General features: G+C 53.5%; 1 long non-coding RNA gene across 1 annotated transcript in view; it reads right to left on the reverse strand.

Moving 5' to 3' along the window:
• Positions 1-3,025, reverse strand: part of LOC123281786 (uncharacterized) — a 120,266-nt gene extending 117,241 nt beyond the window's left edge. The window contains exon 1 of the long non-coding RNA XR_011495926.1: positions 2,951-3,025. This is a non-coding gene — a long non-coding RNA (uncharacterized lncRNA). The remainder of the gene's footprint in view (positions 1-2,950) is intronic.
• Positions 3,026-17,118: the final 14,093 nt, after the last annotated feature.

The following is a 17,118-nucleotide window of genomic DNA, read 5'->3' on the forward strand; positions in this document are numbered from 1 at the left end:
AAGTAGGGGAGGCCTGGGCTGCAGGTGACACTGGGGCCAGGACTAGAGCCCTGTCTCCATCTTGCAGTCTGGGCTCCCTCCTCCGGGGCAGAGTTAGGCTGACTTGATCCAGGATCCCCTCTGCCCGCCCTCCCCTCCCCCCCGCATAGAACCTGAGAGGCTCCTCTGACCACTCAGACTAAAGGAGGCCCCCACGGACCCCTTATTCTCCATCCAGCACTCTGACTGTTAGCACCATTTGTAATTCCTTCTTTCACGCTTCTGTTCAATTTGTTTTGTCTGTCTGTCCCAACGGTCTGTGAGCGTCATGGGGGTAAGGACAATGTCTGTCTTACTCACTCTGTCTCCACAGCCAAACACAGTGCAGCAATAGAACCGGTTCAAATCAGGGTTGTTGAATCAATGAATAAACCATGGTCGGCTGGGACCACACACTCGAACACCCGCAGGGCCTAGCAGATAGTGCAAATGAGCGAGCAGGACAGGGGTGAGATCCAGGCAGGTAGCACCCACCTGGCACCTTCTCCCTGTGACGCTCACTAGGGGTAGGCCTCACTGCCACACCAGAAGTGGTGTTACTCTGACACAGATGCAAACTGTTCACATGTCAACACAAGAGAATACCCTTCATGTCCGCAAAGAAATACACACTTCTCCATTTTGCTGGAAAAAATTATAGTCTTTTTTAATTTTCCTACTTTTGGTAGAGTTGTGAGTACAGAGAAATGTTTCCCTACTCCATGGAAAAAGAATATGCCAAGTGTGATGATCTATTGTAACTGACAGTCAAGCTCAACATCAGGTGGGGCAGGAGTACCGGAGATAGGCCCCTGGGCCAGCAGCGGCAGCAGCAGCTGGGAACTCGTTAGAGATACAAATTCTCAGGCTCACCCCTGCATCATTGAGACAGAAATTCTGGGATGGGTCCGGCAATCTGCATTTTAACAAGCAGGCGATTCTCCTGCACACTCAAGTTTGAGAACTAATGCAATAAGGAGTGGTGGGGACTGTGGTAAACTGGAGAGCACATATCCTGCTCAAAGAGGCCCCCACTTCTCAGCTCCAGCCCACAGTTGCCACATAGAAATGTCAGCCCCATGTGGCCAAATCTCTCAATTATTCAAGGAAGTTGAAAATCCACATTTTCATGTGAAATATCTTCATTTCTAAGCATTGGCTGTTTTTTTAATCTCACATAGACCAAACAACTTGTCTACAGGTCAAGGCCAGCCCAGGCACAGCCAGAGTATGACCTGAGAAGTGGAGACTTCTCCCATAGGGAAAGCCCCAGAAAGATACTGAGGGGCCCAGCTGTCCTGCCTAGATGGGCCTGGCTCTGAAGTCCAGGCCCAGACACCATGCTGCCCTGGGACTTAGAGACCTCCAACTACTTTGTGGGACTGCTTCTGGGTCCTCAAATTCCAGACAAGTTCCACAGGGCCCAACACTTCTCTGGGTCAGAGGATGAACAAGCTTGGGTAGGTAAAATTCTGGCCTTGATGCACTAGGTCCAGGCAGGGCTGGGGGTGGACTCTTATTTCCTGAGGCCCGATTCCATGCCAAGCCCAGTGCTCAGGGCTTACAGACATTTTCTCCGTAATATTTGCAACCAATCCATGAGGTAGGGGTAAACATGCACATCTTACAGAAGAGGAAAGAGAGGTTCAGAGAGGTTAAGAAACTTGCCTTAGGTCATACAGAAAGTGAAGAAAGCCAGGCTATGAGCTCACATTTACCTGCCTCCCAACCTATGTTATGCAGTCTTGCAAACTGCCTGCCAGCTGAAGGATGCAAAGGAGGCTGGGAAATGACCAGAGCCAGTCTGCTGCCCCCAGCGCCTGCCTCCCCTGTCAAAGCCACAACCAATGCCACAATTCCAGTGCCAGAAAACCCAATCCAGCAGTAGGTACTGGCAGTGAGGCTGCAGGAGAGGGTGATAAGGGGGAGAAGGAAGGGCAGCAAACCTGCATCCTGCTTCAGCTTCAGGGGGATCTGTCCCTGCACCCAAATCTCTATCTCAGAGCTGGCGAACTGTAGGAGCTGGGGCAGGGCCAGAGCCAACAGGGGGCCTGGGCTGCAGCTCGAGTCACAGCCTTGACTCCATGTCACCAACCTTCCTCCAGAAGGCCTAGCTGTTAGCAGTGGCCCTGGGGTAGAGCTCTGCAAGTGTGTGTGGTTGCCAGGGAAGCCGAAGAAATGCTTGACTCCTGCCCCTGCTCTGACCCCTGGGGCAGGCCCCTCTCTGTGCCAGAATCCCCTAGAATGTCCGGACTAGCCCAGACCCTCCCCCCAAGCTCAAGAGCTCACGACGACGAGGGCTTCCACAGGCCAGGCCCAGAGTGCCCTCCCACAGTTGGGGCTCACTCAGCCTGGGCCCTGGTCAGACCCAGCTCCACCCCACTCTCGCCAGGCATGAGTCAGCACTGGAGTCTGCGTGTGGCCACAGCTGGCTGGACGCTGAGGCCAGCAGGCCAGGCCCTGGAGGTCTGCTGGAGCCCTGAGGCCTCACTAATGGGGAGAGATGGCCCCGAATGACCCACAGGATCACACGAGGGAAAGGAAAAAGGACCAAGCAGAGAACTAAGCATAAAGCAAGACTCTCAAACCTTAAAGTGATAGAAGCAAATTCAGTCAGAAAAATGGTCACACACACAGAGGCCACCGGCCCTGACACAGACACACACTCTTGTGTATCCCACAGTCCAGACATGCACCACGTGCACACACATCCCATGTGTCCACGTCCTCTCAGTGTCCCTGCGTCCGCAGCACACAGCAGACACACAGATGCGGGAGAAAACACATAGACAAACCTCAGCACCCCCACACACACAAGCACTTCCCAGAGGGTGAGCCCAGACAGAGAAGTCAACCGCACAGAGCAGACGCTCACCAGCATCGCCTGTCTGTGGTGTACAGCTCTTGTCAAAGCCGAGGCAATCAGACTCACCCTCAGCATACATGTACAGACAGGTTTGGGGACATCAGGTCACACACGCATTCTAACAGCCATGATGCTGTGAGGACTGTGGTCAAGGACAGCCTGGTAACCCGGGTCCTGCACACCCCACCCCAGCCAAGCCCAGCCCACCCGCGGGCGCCCAGACTGGCCGCCTGCCCACCCCAGCCAGGCTGGCTTCTGTGCCCCGACAGGAGGTCGCAGAGCTGAGCACGGCCAGGAAGTCAGTCGGAGTGACAGCTCCCCCACGCTGTTTGTTTATTCATGACTCATTCGTCTCCACAGACTGGCTCTTCTTTCTTTCGGGAGGAGGGGAGAAAGGAGCAGGAGAGAGGGCGGGAGCCACGGAGGGGGACGGGAAGAGAGGAGAGCCAGACTCCACAATAAACAATGAGGCAGCTCAGCCGGCCGGCCGGGGCGGAGGAGCGCGCGGGGCCGGGGCCGGGGCGCCCGCGGGAGAGGCGCCCCCCGGCTCGCCCGGGCTTCCGCGCACACCATCCCGGCCCGGCCCGAGCCGCCACCTCCCCGCGACCGGGCTGGAGCAGTCGTAATTGGATCCGCGCCGCCTCCTCCCAGCTCCCCGCCCCCAATCGGGGAGCCGGATAAATGCCGGGTACCTTGGCAAAACAGTCGGATCCAAACCTATTATTTGGCTAATGGGCTTCCCTCGCGCGGCTCAGCAACACCCTGCAGATTCTCCCTTCCCCCTGTCCTCGAGATGGTCCTGCTCTCCTCCACGCCCCGGCCTCCCGACGCCCGCTCCAGGAGGGGCTCGGTCAAGGCTCCGGATAACTGGAGGAAGCGCGGTTCCGAGCCTTCAAGGACCTCATTGTTCTGCCTCGAGGGGCGCATTGAAAATGCTCCAGGATTTGCTTCCTGTGAAAACAGCCTGGGAGGGAGGGGGCGATTCACGGTGGAAAGACATTATCCTCCTGGAAGCCGCCCAGATTACCCAGGGAGAAAGGGTTGTTTTGATTGTTGCTGGCTCGCTCTTTCTTTTTTCCTATTTCTTTCTTTTTTCTCCCCCCACCCCACCTCCTTTGCTACCCTCCCTGGGCCAAAGATGAATCTTTATAGCTGTTGAGCAAGTTGGAAATGTGGGGCTGTTTTCTGCATAAATAAGACTGATGAATGGCAGAGCCAGATATAAAGTCTGATTCAGAGATATTCAAAAGAACGCAGGGGCGATGAGGTGGGCAAATCCAAGAAACTCATTTCCCCAGCATGCCCCTCTGAGTCACATCTTGCACCATCAGGGGAAAACACATCACGCCACAATATGTCACATGCCTGCAGCAAAGGAACAGGCCTGGTGGCAGACTACAGCTCCATATTCCTCAGCCTGGATCAGCCCATCCAGTCCCATTCAGGGCCAAGGTCAGCTGGGAAGAGGCAGGGGTCAGCCCCACCATGGGTCCTGTCGAGAACCCTGCTCTTCCCCCTCCTACCTGAATGACCTTGAACAGTAGGAATAGTAACAGAGAACACTCGCATAGCACCTACTGTGCACTGGGCCCTGCTCAGCATGTTTCACGTACTTACCTCGTTTAATCCTCACCACACCCCCTAGAAGGCAAGTGCTTCTATTATCCCCATTTCCAGATGAGGAAGCTCAGTCCAGAAAGGGTAAGCTTGTAAGGGAGGGGACAGTCCAGCAGGCTGGCTCTCAAGTCTATGATCCTGGCCACTATGCTGACACTTCGGAACCTCACACTCCTCATCCGGAAACAAGATAATGACATTGACCTCATTAGGGGTGGGAGGATGCACTAAGAAAACCCAGGCGGTGTTCAGGACAGCACTGAGCATTAGCTCCTTTTGATACTGCCATTGTTTTCATGTAACTAGGGACAAATAAGGACAGTTCCTTCCTAATTCATAGGCTTGTCATGAGGGCCAGTACAGACTGATTAAAGAAGCAGTTCCTAGCACAGTGCCCGCCCTTAACAGATGCTCACGAATATTTGTTTTCTTCTCCTTCCTTTTCCCATCACTTCTCACCCAACCTGGAAGATTCTTCTTGTCTCAAAATCTTCCCACGTACCATCTATCAGGGGAAACTTACAGGCGTCCCTCCCCATATCCTCACCCCATACTGCCCGCCCACATCAATGCATATGGAATTTTCGACAGACCCAGAGCACTGGCCTAACCTGGGCCCATCCTCACCACTATACTTTGGATTTTACCCCCCTCCCCCTCCTGCAGAACTGCCCCCTGCACCTGCCCTGCTCCACCTGCACAACGGGTTCATCTTCTACTGCTCGCCTGCTGCTTTTTTCTGGAGCCTCATCACCCTCTCACATACTCTAACATGCACTCCTTGTGTTATTTTTTCTGTCCCACCACCCCCACTACCCCAGTTAGAATGCAGGCTCCGTAAGAGCAGGGATCCTGATTTTGTTCACTGGTGTGTCCCAAGTATGGAGCAGAGTTCCTGTCTCATAGAAATCCTTGATAAATATTTGCGGAATGAGTGAATGGGCCTTTGCACAGGCTCTTGTTTAGCTCTCCCACACACACACTTTTATTCACCAGGAAACTCCTACTCATCCTGCAGGTCCTTGCCTCTCTGAGCCCTTACCCTGTGCCTCTCACCCCTGCCTCTTTGCTAACAGCTCACAGTCCACCCTCCTTGCCATCTCCCCCCTTGCTGCTCTGTCCCTCACCATGCCTGACCCACCTTCCTTCCCAAACCTCCCCATGGGCCCTTCTGGAACCCACTTCCTTTAAGAAGTGGGCTCACTTCTTCTTGTGAATGCAAGAAATACAAACAAAGACACTTCCCTCTGTCTTTGGCCTTGTGATGGAACCCTTGTGACCCCCATCCCCTCAGTCCTCCCTAGGGAGGCTGTTCCTGTCCCCACATTTCACTTCCTTGAGTGGCCCCCAAGGTCACCACATCACCTACATATTCCAGGGGTGTTTCCAGAGCATGATTCCTTCAACCCCATGTGATGGGGTATTTCTCCTTGGGGATTCATGCCATTCGACTCCACTGCCTTCTCCCTCTCTTCATGCCTCTCAGACCCCACGTTTCCAGTCACTGTCTTGTCAGTCCTTGACCACCCAGCCCCAGAGCACTGTCTCTCCTTCCCCCTTCCAAGGCCTGCCATCAGTGTCCACGAGGTGCCGTTCAACACCTGGTCTCTCCAGAGCTTCAGCTCCCCATCTCCGGGGACCTTCTCCCCTACTCAAGCCCAGCCCTCAATCCTATGGCCTCCCCACAAGACCATCACTCAGCGTGCTCTTCTTCTTCCACGTTAATTACAACATCTCTTTCCCTCTTACCAAGTCCTCCAACTGCTCCAATGGTGTGGTCACCTGAATGACCCTCTCACCAGCACCCTCAATTCTTTTGTACCCCACCCTTCCCTTCATCTGTCCAGTCTAACTTCCCCCAGGTGGGGCCAACCCATCCACCATCTTTACACCGTATGCTCAGGCTGGTGAGAACCCAAAGCAGGAAGATTTGGGACCAATGTCAGTGTCTCCAGCCTCAGCTGGACCCTCAACATGACCTTAATGTCCCCTGGCCTGCCTTAGCCAGCCTCCTGTTCCCATTTCCCTCACTGACCTTCATCCCTCTCCTCATGACCCCTGTACCTTCTACCCACCTCAATTCCTGGAGAATCTGACTTCATCAAAAATATCAAGGCCTTCAGGTGTGACCCTGCTGCCCCTGCCCCACCTCCAAGCACGGCCCCACTCCCATGCTGACTACCATCTGTCCAGAACCAGAGGGAAAGGAAGGTCCCTCTTCTGCCCAACAGGCAACCCTTCCATTGTGTGCTGGGCCCACCCCTTCTGGAACCTCTATCAATTATCCGGTCTCTCCTGGGCCTCCAGAATTTCCCTCTATGGAGACTTCTCCTTCCACTGAGCCTGCAAACATGCTCAGGGCTCTCCCACCGTGAGAAACCTCCCCCCACCCTCACTGTCCCTGGGGGCCTTTTCCAGCCCTTCTCTCCACCAGAGGCGCTGCTGCAGCCAACAGTTAACCACACTCAATCTTGCAGCCATTCCCCACTAGGCCTGCAGGACATAACTCTTTCTGCACAGCCGCCCAGCTGTCATCCCTAATCTCCTGTGGGGGCCCCCCCTTCCTCCACCCACCCACTGTAAGTCAGGGTCCACTGGAAGGGACCTCTCCTCCCTTTCCACCGCCTTCCTGCCATCTCACCACCCCTCTGATTCCCACCACTGCCAGAGGCTTATCATTTCCAGATCTACATTTCTAGCTCGGGCCTCTCTCCTGACCTCCAGACCCTGGGCTTCCAGCTATCTGCCAGGGTTCTGTCACCCCCTCCACCCATCATGGGCACCCAAGACTCACCATGTCTCAACTAGAGATCAGCCTTGTCTCTATGATTGCCTCCCCGCCCCCTGAATTCCTTGTGGTGGGGTGGCACCACGGCTCGGTCCCTGACCTGGCCAGCCTTGACCTGGCTCTCTCCCTCATCCCCCAAGTCCCGTCAGTCACTAGAGCCTGACAATTTGCCCTCCTAAATGTTTCTCCACTCCCTCCAGTCCCCTCCCACCCCACCACCACAGCCCAAGGTCAAGCCCTCACCCTCTCTTCCTGGCTCATTGCAACAGTCTCCCTACCTCCTGCCTTTGCTCCCTGAGTCAGCTGCCTCACTGCTGCCAGGGCCAGTGTGTAAAACGCAAATCCAAACAAGCCACTCTCCAGCTTTAAAGACCTGCAGGATGAACTCAGACTGCTAAGGGTGATGGGTCAGGCCACAGACTAGTCACCCCCCTGCGCCCAGCCCTCCCGTGTCTTCTCCCTCCACCAGTGAGCTGGAGTGTGCATTATCACGGCATAAAGCAGTAATCACTTTACACAGCTTCCTGCCTCCCTGGTTCTGTTCACGCTGTTTCACCTGCTGACAGCACCCTGCCCCATTTTCACTTTGCTTAATTCTCTCTCGTCTTTCATGACTTATCGCAGGCACCTCCTCTTCCAGGAAGCCTTCGCTGACTACCCCTCCTCCCATCCTAGATTAGGCACTTTGCTCTGGGTATAGAATTATTCTGTTAAAAGCGCTTGTTTAGCCAGCCCTCTCCTCCGTAAGTTGTAAGAATCTTTCTTGATATCTGCATCCTCAGCACCCAGAGCCTAAAAGTTGCTCACAGATGCTAGATGGAGGTGAGAAGGATGCCAGGCACACAGAGGATGCTCAGCTAATGCCCAGCTCTCCTCTTCAGGCCCTGTCCTGGGCAGAGACCGAGGACAGCTCCTCCTTCGACCCTTTGAAAATACTGAAGATACTATATTGTCTTTCTTAGATTGGCCACACTTTCCAGCGTGTATGCGGGATGAGTTGGAGGACACTGTCACAGCTTTTGAAACATGAGTAATGTACAATTTTTGGCCACATCTAAGCCAGATCTTCCACTTGACACTCAGCCCCAGCTTTCCACTATGTCTTGCTGCCTCTCCCCTTTGTCCTACTCCATCCTCAGCTCCAGCAACTCCCCCTAAGCTCTCCCTAACTCAGTTTAGTCTCCCTGCACAGAACCAGCCTGGGGCCAGGACAAATGCCCCACCAGGGAGCAGGAAGCTGTCTTCTACTCCTGGTTCTGTCACAGCCCCCAGGTGTGACCTTAGCTGGTGCCTCCCTTCTCTGGGCCTCAGTTTCCCCTCATAGAGTGAAGGATAGGACCCGAGGATCCCCTGGGCCTTCAAGCTCTACATATAGAATTTCTGGAGACTGTGAATGAAGGTGGGACCTGGAGGTCACTAAGGGACTCGAGAAGTCTGTGTCCCCATCCACAGGGACGCCAAAGACACGCCATCTCTCTGCCCTCCTCTTTATGCATCTTGTGCTTTACCTCCAGCCACAAGACGTCTCTAGTTGTTAAAAATAAAAACAAGCCAGAGCTGCCAGATCCAGCTACGACAACTCTTCTGATGCAAGGGAGGAGGGGGGCTATTTTTGTTGCAGTCACTAAGCTTGAGTCTAATCCAGGAAAGTCAAATAGAGACATGACTTGGCCCATCCAAGCTGGTCTGACCCCAGAGATGTAGGCCAATCCTTGTTGTGGTGGCATTGGATGGTTTCATGCCAACATCACAGAGCGAGAGCCAGAACACAGCTTACACGTGCTCAGAAGATGGGCCAGATTTAGTGGAGAACATGAGGTGCACAGCCTGCACAGAGCTGCAGGGCAACCCAGGAAGAAGAGGACTGCTACCACGATGGGGAGGCAGCCACACCCGTGCCCTGCTGCCGTTGCCCTCCTGAGTCGGGGGACTGGGGACTTTTGGGAAAGGCTCCACAGAGGAGGCAGGATTTGAAGGTGGGGTGAGGAGCAGACAGTGTCAAGGAGCGCCAAGGCATGCTTTTGATCAAGTCACTCTCCTGCTGAGAGCCCTCCTTGGCTCCCTGCTGTCAAGTGGATAAAGTCCAGACTCCACGGGCTGGCGTGCAAAGGCCTTCTCACGCTGACCCCAGAGTGACCCCTCCACTCTGGCATCCCTGGGCGGCCTGCCCTGTCCCACCCGCCCTCACACTCCTAGGTGTCAGCCTCCTGGACTGCTCACCGCTCTGCAAATGTGCCACATTCTCTCGCTCCCCAGTGGCTTTGCACATGCCATTCCCAGTGCCTGAGACACCCTTCTTGCCCCTCACCGGCTCTCCTTTATCTCATCTCCATGGAAAATGCCTTCTTGATCTTTCAGGCCCACCTCCAAGTTCCCTTTCTCACGCGCCTGCCCCAAGCCCTCAGCTGGGATCCAACAATTTGTCCTCCAGTTCTGCAGAGCAGCGCTTTAGATTCTAAACAAACAAGTAAACCAAGCTGTGCTCTACCGGAGACAAAAATCATCCCTGTCTGCTAGGAACGTGTTGCCACCTGTGTCACAATTGCTCTCTCACCTGATTCTCATGGTCTGTAGAGGAGAAAGGGACAAATAACATTGGCCACAGTCGACGAGCAGGCACCTGAGGCTCAGAAACCTCAGGGTACTTGCCCACAGCCACTCAGTCACTCACCAGCCACGGGCCATGCCATGTCGGCTGTAGATTATACACTTGTGGGGTAGACTCAGGTCTGACTCTGTGTGTTGCCCACCTTTCTACCACCCCTCCTTCTCTCCTCAGGTGATCCACTCGCTCCTGGAGGGTGGGGGCCTCCCCCAGGTCACACAGTGTCCCCCAGAGCACCCAGGTAGGTCTGACGATTTCTGACAAAGGGACAGAGTCTGAGCAGTGCAGGGGCAGCAGAGAGAAGGGGTCCCTGCTGCACTGACCAGAGCAGCATGTCTGGGGCAAGTGGGAGAAAAGGCAGTGGGCAGTCTGGGGTAGACAGGGCGAGGCCAGCAGGCCATGTGTGCTGGTGCATGGACAATGGGGAGCCACTGGAGGATGTGGAGAGAGGGCTGCTTTGGAGGGACTCCTAGCCAGAGCCCCAAGGGAGGAGCCCTCACTGCAAGAGGGACTTCCCAACTCAGGCCAGAACCCCATGCTGCCCCCAGCTCGGCTGCAGCCCTGTGTGCAGACTCAGGAGGGGCTACTTCCTCTCCAGATGAGAGACCTTTGAGCCGGTCGTGTGAAAATTCAGGACCCACACATGGACTCTGGGGTCCACTCTCTTGAGCAGAGACTGGGCAGGAGTAGCAGACCCCAGAGTGGCAACCTGAAGTGCCCCTCCCAGGGGCTTCCTGCAGCCCAGGGTTGGAAAGGCTTGGTTCTGTGGGAGGCTGGGAATATAAGGTCCTCACAGACCAGAGGGAGAAAGAGTAGGGAGCTGGTCCTCCCATTGCCGGGCCCTGCGAGTCCCCCATGCCAGACCCCACAGGAGGGAGGAGTCACTCTCTCTGTTGCCTTGGCCCTGCCCTGCGCAAGGGAGTTCTCTGCACACAGGCACACAGCTCCCCAGACTGAGCCGGTGCATCAGTATTCCTGAAGATGTGGAGGAGAGGTCTGGATTTACTGAGAGAGCAGTCTGTGAGGAGAGCCAGTGGGACAGGAAAGGCGATGCCTCTGAGGTGCCTGCTGGGGTGGCAGCCTAGGCGCCCAGCCATGCAGGGAGCTCTGAGCAGGCTGCATTCCTCCATGCCATGGGGAGGTACCCTGTCGAGGGCAGATGGACCCTGCATTTGCCCCTCTGCAGTCACCAGCACCACACATAGACTGGGGCTCCAGCAGGGGCCCCCAGGTCTAGCTAATGCCAAGATACCTGCCAAGAGAACATACACCAGTTCCATCGTGCATCCAGCACAGGCTCTCCACAGCCAGCTTTGCAGCTGGCTCCCTGGCTGGGCTCCCAGTGGCCCTACACATTTGACCCCCGGGCCCTCTTCCCATTCTCTCTCAGACTGGTGTCCTCCTGGATGCCCACCTCCAGGCGCTCGCACAGGCCATTCTTCCCACTTGGATGAGGGTGGCCAGGTAAAATACAGGATTCCCAGTTAAATTTAAATTTCAGACTAACAATGAAGGAGTGTTTAGTATAATATGTTCCATGCAATACTTGCATTTATCTGAAATTTAACTGGTCATTCTGTACTTTTATTGCTAAATTTGGCAACCCTAACTCAATCCCACCTGTAGTGACCGGTGTTCTTCCTCATATCTAGTGGGTGGGCCCTTCTGGCTTTGCCTCCCAAGGGCCTCTGTCTTCCATCCTGTTCCACTTTGTCTGTTGCTATGTAATTAACAACTCCAAAACCTCGTGGCTTAAAACAAAAACTATTTTACGACACTTGACAATTGTGTAGGTCAGGAATTCAGGTAGGGCTCAGCTGGGCAACTCTTCTAGTCCACATGGTGTGGGTGGAGGTCTCTCAAGTCTTATTCAGCTGGTAGATAGGCCAGCTGAAGGTTCGTGTCGGCTTCATTCGCATGTCTAGTGCCTTGATGGGGATTCCCGGAAGGCAGAACTCGGCTGGGACTGTCCCCCAGAGCACCTGCCTGTGGCCTCCGCAGCATGGAGGGTTATGGTAGTTGGACTTCTTCCATGGCAGCTCAAGGCTCCCACATGGAATGTCCCGAGGGACCCAGACAAGTCTGGAGATTTCTTATGACTTACCCTCAGAAGTTTCAAACATCACTTCTGCCACATTCTATCGGTAAAAGCAGGTCACTAAGCCCAGCTCAGATTCAAGGGTAGAAAATTAGATTGCTTCTCTTGATGGGAGGATTAGCAAAGCACGCACAGCCATCTTTAGTCTATCACACATGCCCCCGCTCCATCCCCTTCACATGGCCCTGGCTCCGACCTTCGTCACTGGCCTATATGCTTTCTGATCTCCTTCGGACCAGTCTCCCGCTTCTGCATTCTGATCCACCCTCCATTTCAGCTGCCACAATACTTAATTTGTCTAAGATCCCAGGTTGACCATGTCACTTATCGTTTAAGCATTTTCAGTGGGTTCTTTGCAGACTCTAAGCTCCACAGAAGTAGGGGCCAGAACTTTTTCTTTCACTGAGGTATAACCAGCACCTAGCACAGAGGCTGATTCAGAGTGAGTGCTCAGTAAATGTTACTGCAATAAATGCCTGAATGGATGAGCCCCAGGATAATGTCCAAATTCTGTAGCCTGATAGTCACAAGTTTTTGTAATATGCCCCCACCCTTCTTTGCACCCTGCATGCTTCTTCCCTCAATGACTTCTCATTGGTTGTTCCCTCGACACAGGCTGCCTTTCCTCTCTTACCTATCTTGTAAACTCCTATGCATCCTTCATAGCCCTGCTCAACTGTCACCTCCTATCTGAAGCCCTTCACAAGCTTCCCGCCCCAGTTCCCATAGCTTTTCCCATGTCAATCAATAATTTACTGATTGATTTATAATTTATTTGTCTCAAACATAAATTCCCCTTGAGGTCTAGCTCCCTAAATACACAGGATGGGTGAAGGTCTTCCTGAGATTGACAGCCTTCCACTAAGTCAAGCACGTTAATAAATAATTTTGGAAAGCAATTAAAATGCTTCTCTCTTCTCTGCCTGTGCAGCATCCTCTGAGGCCAGGACTAAGCCTCACCTCTTAGAGTATACATTTCCTCATCACCATGGCCTGCAGATGTGCAATGTGGGCATCCAGCCCTGACTTCCTGTTGCAATAAACCTGCACTCAGTTGACATTTACTGTATGCCGACAGGCAGCACCTTTCAATCACTTGACTAATATTCCCTGGGAACCACTAGCAGGCAGGGCCTGCACTAGGTGCTGGAGACTGTCCCAGCTGCAGAGAAGTCATAGTCTGGTGGAAAAGACAGCCAAGTGAACAGCAATGGCAATGCAGAGCCTGATGGCATTTACCAGGGTTACCCCTCTGAGGGACCTCTGATCCCGTCTTGGCTTGGAGGAGGTTGCCAGGGAAATGACGTCTAAATTGAGACTCGAAAGAAAGTAGACATTGGCAAGAGGGCTTCAGCATAGGCAAAGGTCTGGAGGTAAGAATTGAGTTTAGGAAACAATTTAAAGATATATTCTGGCTGGAACATAAAGCAGAGAGTGGGAGAGAGTTAAGGCGTGAGAGGAAACCAAGGGCCTGATAATGAAGGGCGTTCCATGTCCAATAAGATGTTGGGGCTTTGACACAGAGGACAATGATACTAATTAATAGTCATACAGCTAACCTAAATTGAGCAAGCGTTATGTGCCGGAGAGTTTACCCACAGTCGCTCCTCCGGACTGTGCTCTGAGGTGGGAGCTATGATGATCACTCCCTAGTTCCACAGAGGCAGCCAAGACTCAAAGCTACTCCACATGTCACCTGAGATCCATGCCTGGTGAGAGACAGAGTGAGGGCTTCGGCCCTGGCCACCTGACCCCTGAGCCTACAGCCACAGCTGCCCTGTTACTGATGGGGTGAGCTCAGTGGATGGGTGGGGGAGCATTCCCATTAGCACATTCATGGCCGTTCATCTGGGCAGGACACAGCACCTCCACCATTAGAGCCAGAGAAGCCCTGAGACACCTCGAGTTCATCCTGTGCTGCCTCAGTTTCCCTGTCCATAAAATGAGGAGTTTGCACAACTTGAGCCGATGCCAGGGAAGGGTCTTCTTCAAGTTCTCCCTCCACTTCAGCCTGCCAGCCCCCCAGAGGGTCATATCCAGACTTGCCCTTCCCTGGGCTCCCCTAGGGCCCCCAGAATAGGGCCAGGCCCCTGCAGGACCTCAAGAATACTAGGCCGGATTCTGCTTCATCAGAGTGAACTCAAAGAACCCATCCTCCATTTCTGATTCGGTACCTCCTAGCAAGCAGGTGCTCCTCACCACACAGCTCCCTGCTGGAGTTCAGACAGGGAGGAGGAATGAGGTTACTCAGCAAACACCACCAAGCTAGCACCCAGAATGGCCCACCAGCTGGGCATTGTGACGGTGCACATGGCACACTCCACTGCCTTGGGACCAGGGCCCCAGCTCACATTACCTGGCCTCTCGGAGAAGGAGGCAGAGGTTCCAAGGAAGGGAGGGGCTGGCCCAGGCCACAACACATCCGTGGCAAGTCAGCTCTGGATATAGGCCGGCCCCTGCCCCAGAAGCTAGCAGTTCCGTCTGTTCTCACATCATTATATGCTGACTGAGAGGTTGACCATGGTCATCTGGTCATCTGGTCATCATCCAAGGCATTGCTGTTGCCACTCTAGTCATTCAGAGAGAGGGAGCAAGCAGCCCATGAGTCTGGTGTCTACAAAGCTCTCTGCAAAGGGCTCTGGACTGCCCTTGATGAAGGAAGGCAACAGCCTTAGCTAAAAGCCCCTCAGCATAGTGAGGGTGAAGGGAAGAAAGGAGTGTGGCCAGAAGGGTCTGGGTTCAAATGCTACTCTACATTCCTAGCTGGAATCTGGGGTTCTGATGACTCTTGGACCTGGGCCAAGGAGCAGAACCTCTCTGGGGCTGTCTCCTCATTTCAGAATGGGAGTTACTGTTTATTTCACTAGTTGTGATAATGGCCTGGTGGTTATGGAAGATAGTCTCTCTATATCAGAGATGCGCATTGCCAGTCACGTGCCACATGTGAAGTCTGGGATTTGCTCAAATGCTACTGTGCATGCACACCCGTTGGGGCTCTAGTTAGAAGGCAGACTCTGATTCAGTAGGTCTGGGATGGAGCCCAAGATTTTGCATTTCTAACTAATTTCCAGGTGACACCCATGCTGTTAGTCCACGGCCCACACTTGGAGTAGCATAGGTTTAAGATTCTTCAGCAACAGCATCAACAAAAAAGATAAAAGCAGGATGGAACTTGATAACAACGGAAGCTGGGGAGCAAGGTAAAAGGAGTTTATTATGCCCTCACTACTCTTTTGATTTGTCGGTTGCAGGGGGTGGGGAGGGAATGAGGAGTGGCTGCTAATGGGCACAAGGCTTCTATGAGGGATGATAAAATGTCCTAAAATTAGATTATGGTGATGCTTGCACAACTCTGCAAGTATACTAAAAACCACTGAACTGTACACTTTAGATGAGCGAACTTTAAACAATAATACTATTTCAAAAAGAAAAGAAAAGAACTGTAGCCTCTTCATGGGTTCTTGTGAGGAAGAAATGAGCGTTTGCCAAGTGCCAAGTTCCCTAGGGGATACAATAAACAAGACCCCATCCCTCTGGAAGTCTGTGAAGCAGGATCTGCATGCATCTAAAGTGGAGCCAGCAAGTCCCCAACGTTACTAGCCGAGTGAGTGATGGGTTTCAGAGGAAGAAGAGTGTTGGGAGTCTGCAGGAAAATGTTGGGGAAAGACCAGAGGAATGGCTCTCCTGACCTGAGCCCGGTGTTCTGGCCTCGTAGCAGGGATGGCTAGACCCCCACCCCACCCCCAGGGTCTGAGCCCTTCCTCCATCCTAGTGATAGGATCCAGCTGAATCTGGGGTTCTGATGATTCTGTTAGGTGTCCTATCCCTCAGCCCAAGAAGAGCTTCTCCCCTCAACCTTCCAGGACCAGTGCCAAGGCCACGTCCTTCAAGGAACCTTCCCTGACCTTCTATACCCTCAGATTGGCCTCTCCCTTAGAGAAGGGGCCATTCTCCCCAGCCTCAGCTATTAGGTCACAGAGGCTGACTCTGGAGGACTCAGTAGGCAGGTGGCACTTATAGAGAGCCTATAGGTGCCTGCTCTTGTGCTAGGCCCCCACTGTAGGGGATACATCTGGGGATCATTCATTCACTCATGCATTCATTCTCCCCTGGCTAGACCCGAATCTTCAAGATCACCTGCCAGGCAAATTGGTCTTGTATTGCTGACCTATAGTCTGCCAGCCTCCTTGAATTCTCATCCTGACTTGGGCAGGGGAGCCTGCAGAAGCCACCTGTGTCATGGGTACCCTGGATGGAGCCCAGGGTTGGAAGCCAGGAAGTCTGGGTCTTCTCTGGTGAGATGACCACAGGCAAAAGGCTTTAACTCCCTAGGCCTCAGTTTTTCCATCAGTGGAATGGGGATAAAAGCCACACTTGCTACCCTCCTTCTAGGACTATTGGAAAATAAGAAATAAGAGCATTGTCTGGGAGCCCACCCAGCCTTTAGAAATGCTCTCCTACCCATGAGGTCAAGAAGCCAAAGGGCAGAGAAAAGGGCTGGGGCTGGAAGCAAGTCAGCCCCCGTTCCTTCCTCTCCAGAGCCTCAGTTTCCCCTCTGTCATGAGGATGACAAGTCCTCCTCATGGGACTTCCGGGAGGGAAGAGGCCTGCCAGGACCTGCCAAGACCAGTGGGGTCAGAGCTCGCAGGCAGGAGAGGAAGAGAAGGAGGAGGAGGCAGGGAGGCAGCCTCATGCATATGTCATCTGGAGAGAGCACGGCCCCCAGGGAGCAGGCGCAGGGCCAGGAGGCAGAGGGGTGTCACTCCTTCAGAGGATGGAGAGTTATGACTCTGGTACCAGACTCCCTGGGTTCAAATCCCAGCCTCACCACTTACTAGCTGTGGAACATGGGCTTTTTGTAACTGGTTCCTCATCTGTAAAATGAGGATAATAATAGCCACACCTCATAGGTTCTTAAGAGGATTTATTCAGTTAATATAGGTAGTTTAGAACAGGGCCTAGTGCATATAAACACTATGCCAGTGTTAATTATTCCTGTTCATTCATTCATTGGGCTCCTGCTGCACTAGGTGCTGTGAGCACAGCCCAGAACAAGGCTGAAGCGGCCCCATCCGCACAGAGTCGACAGCCCAGCAGGACAGACAGACCAGACTGAGAACTCAGGA

This window comes from Equus asinus, chromosome 2 (genome assembly GCF_041296235.1).
Source record: "Equus asinus isolate D_3611 breed Donkey chromosome 2, EquAss-T2T_v2, whole genome shotgun sequence".
In the NCBI taxonomy this organism is placed as follows: Eukaryota; Metazoa; Chordata; class Mammalia; order Perissodactyla; family Equidae; genus Equus; species Equus asinus.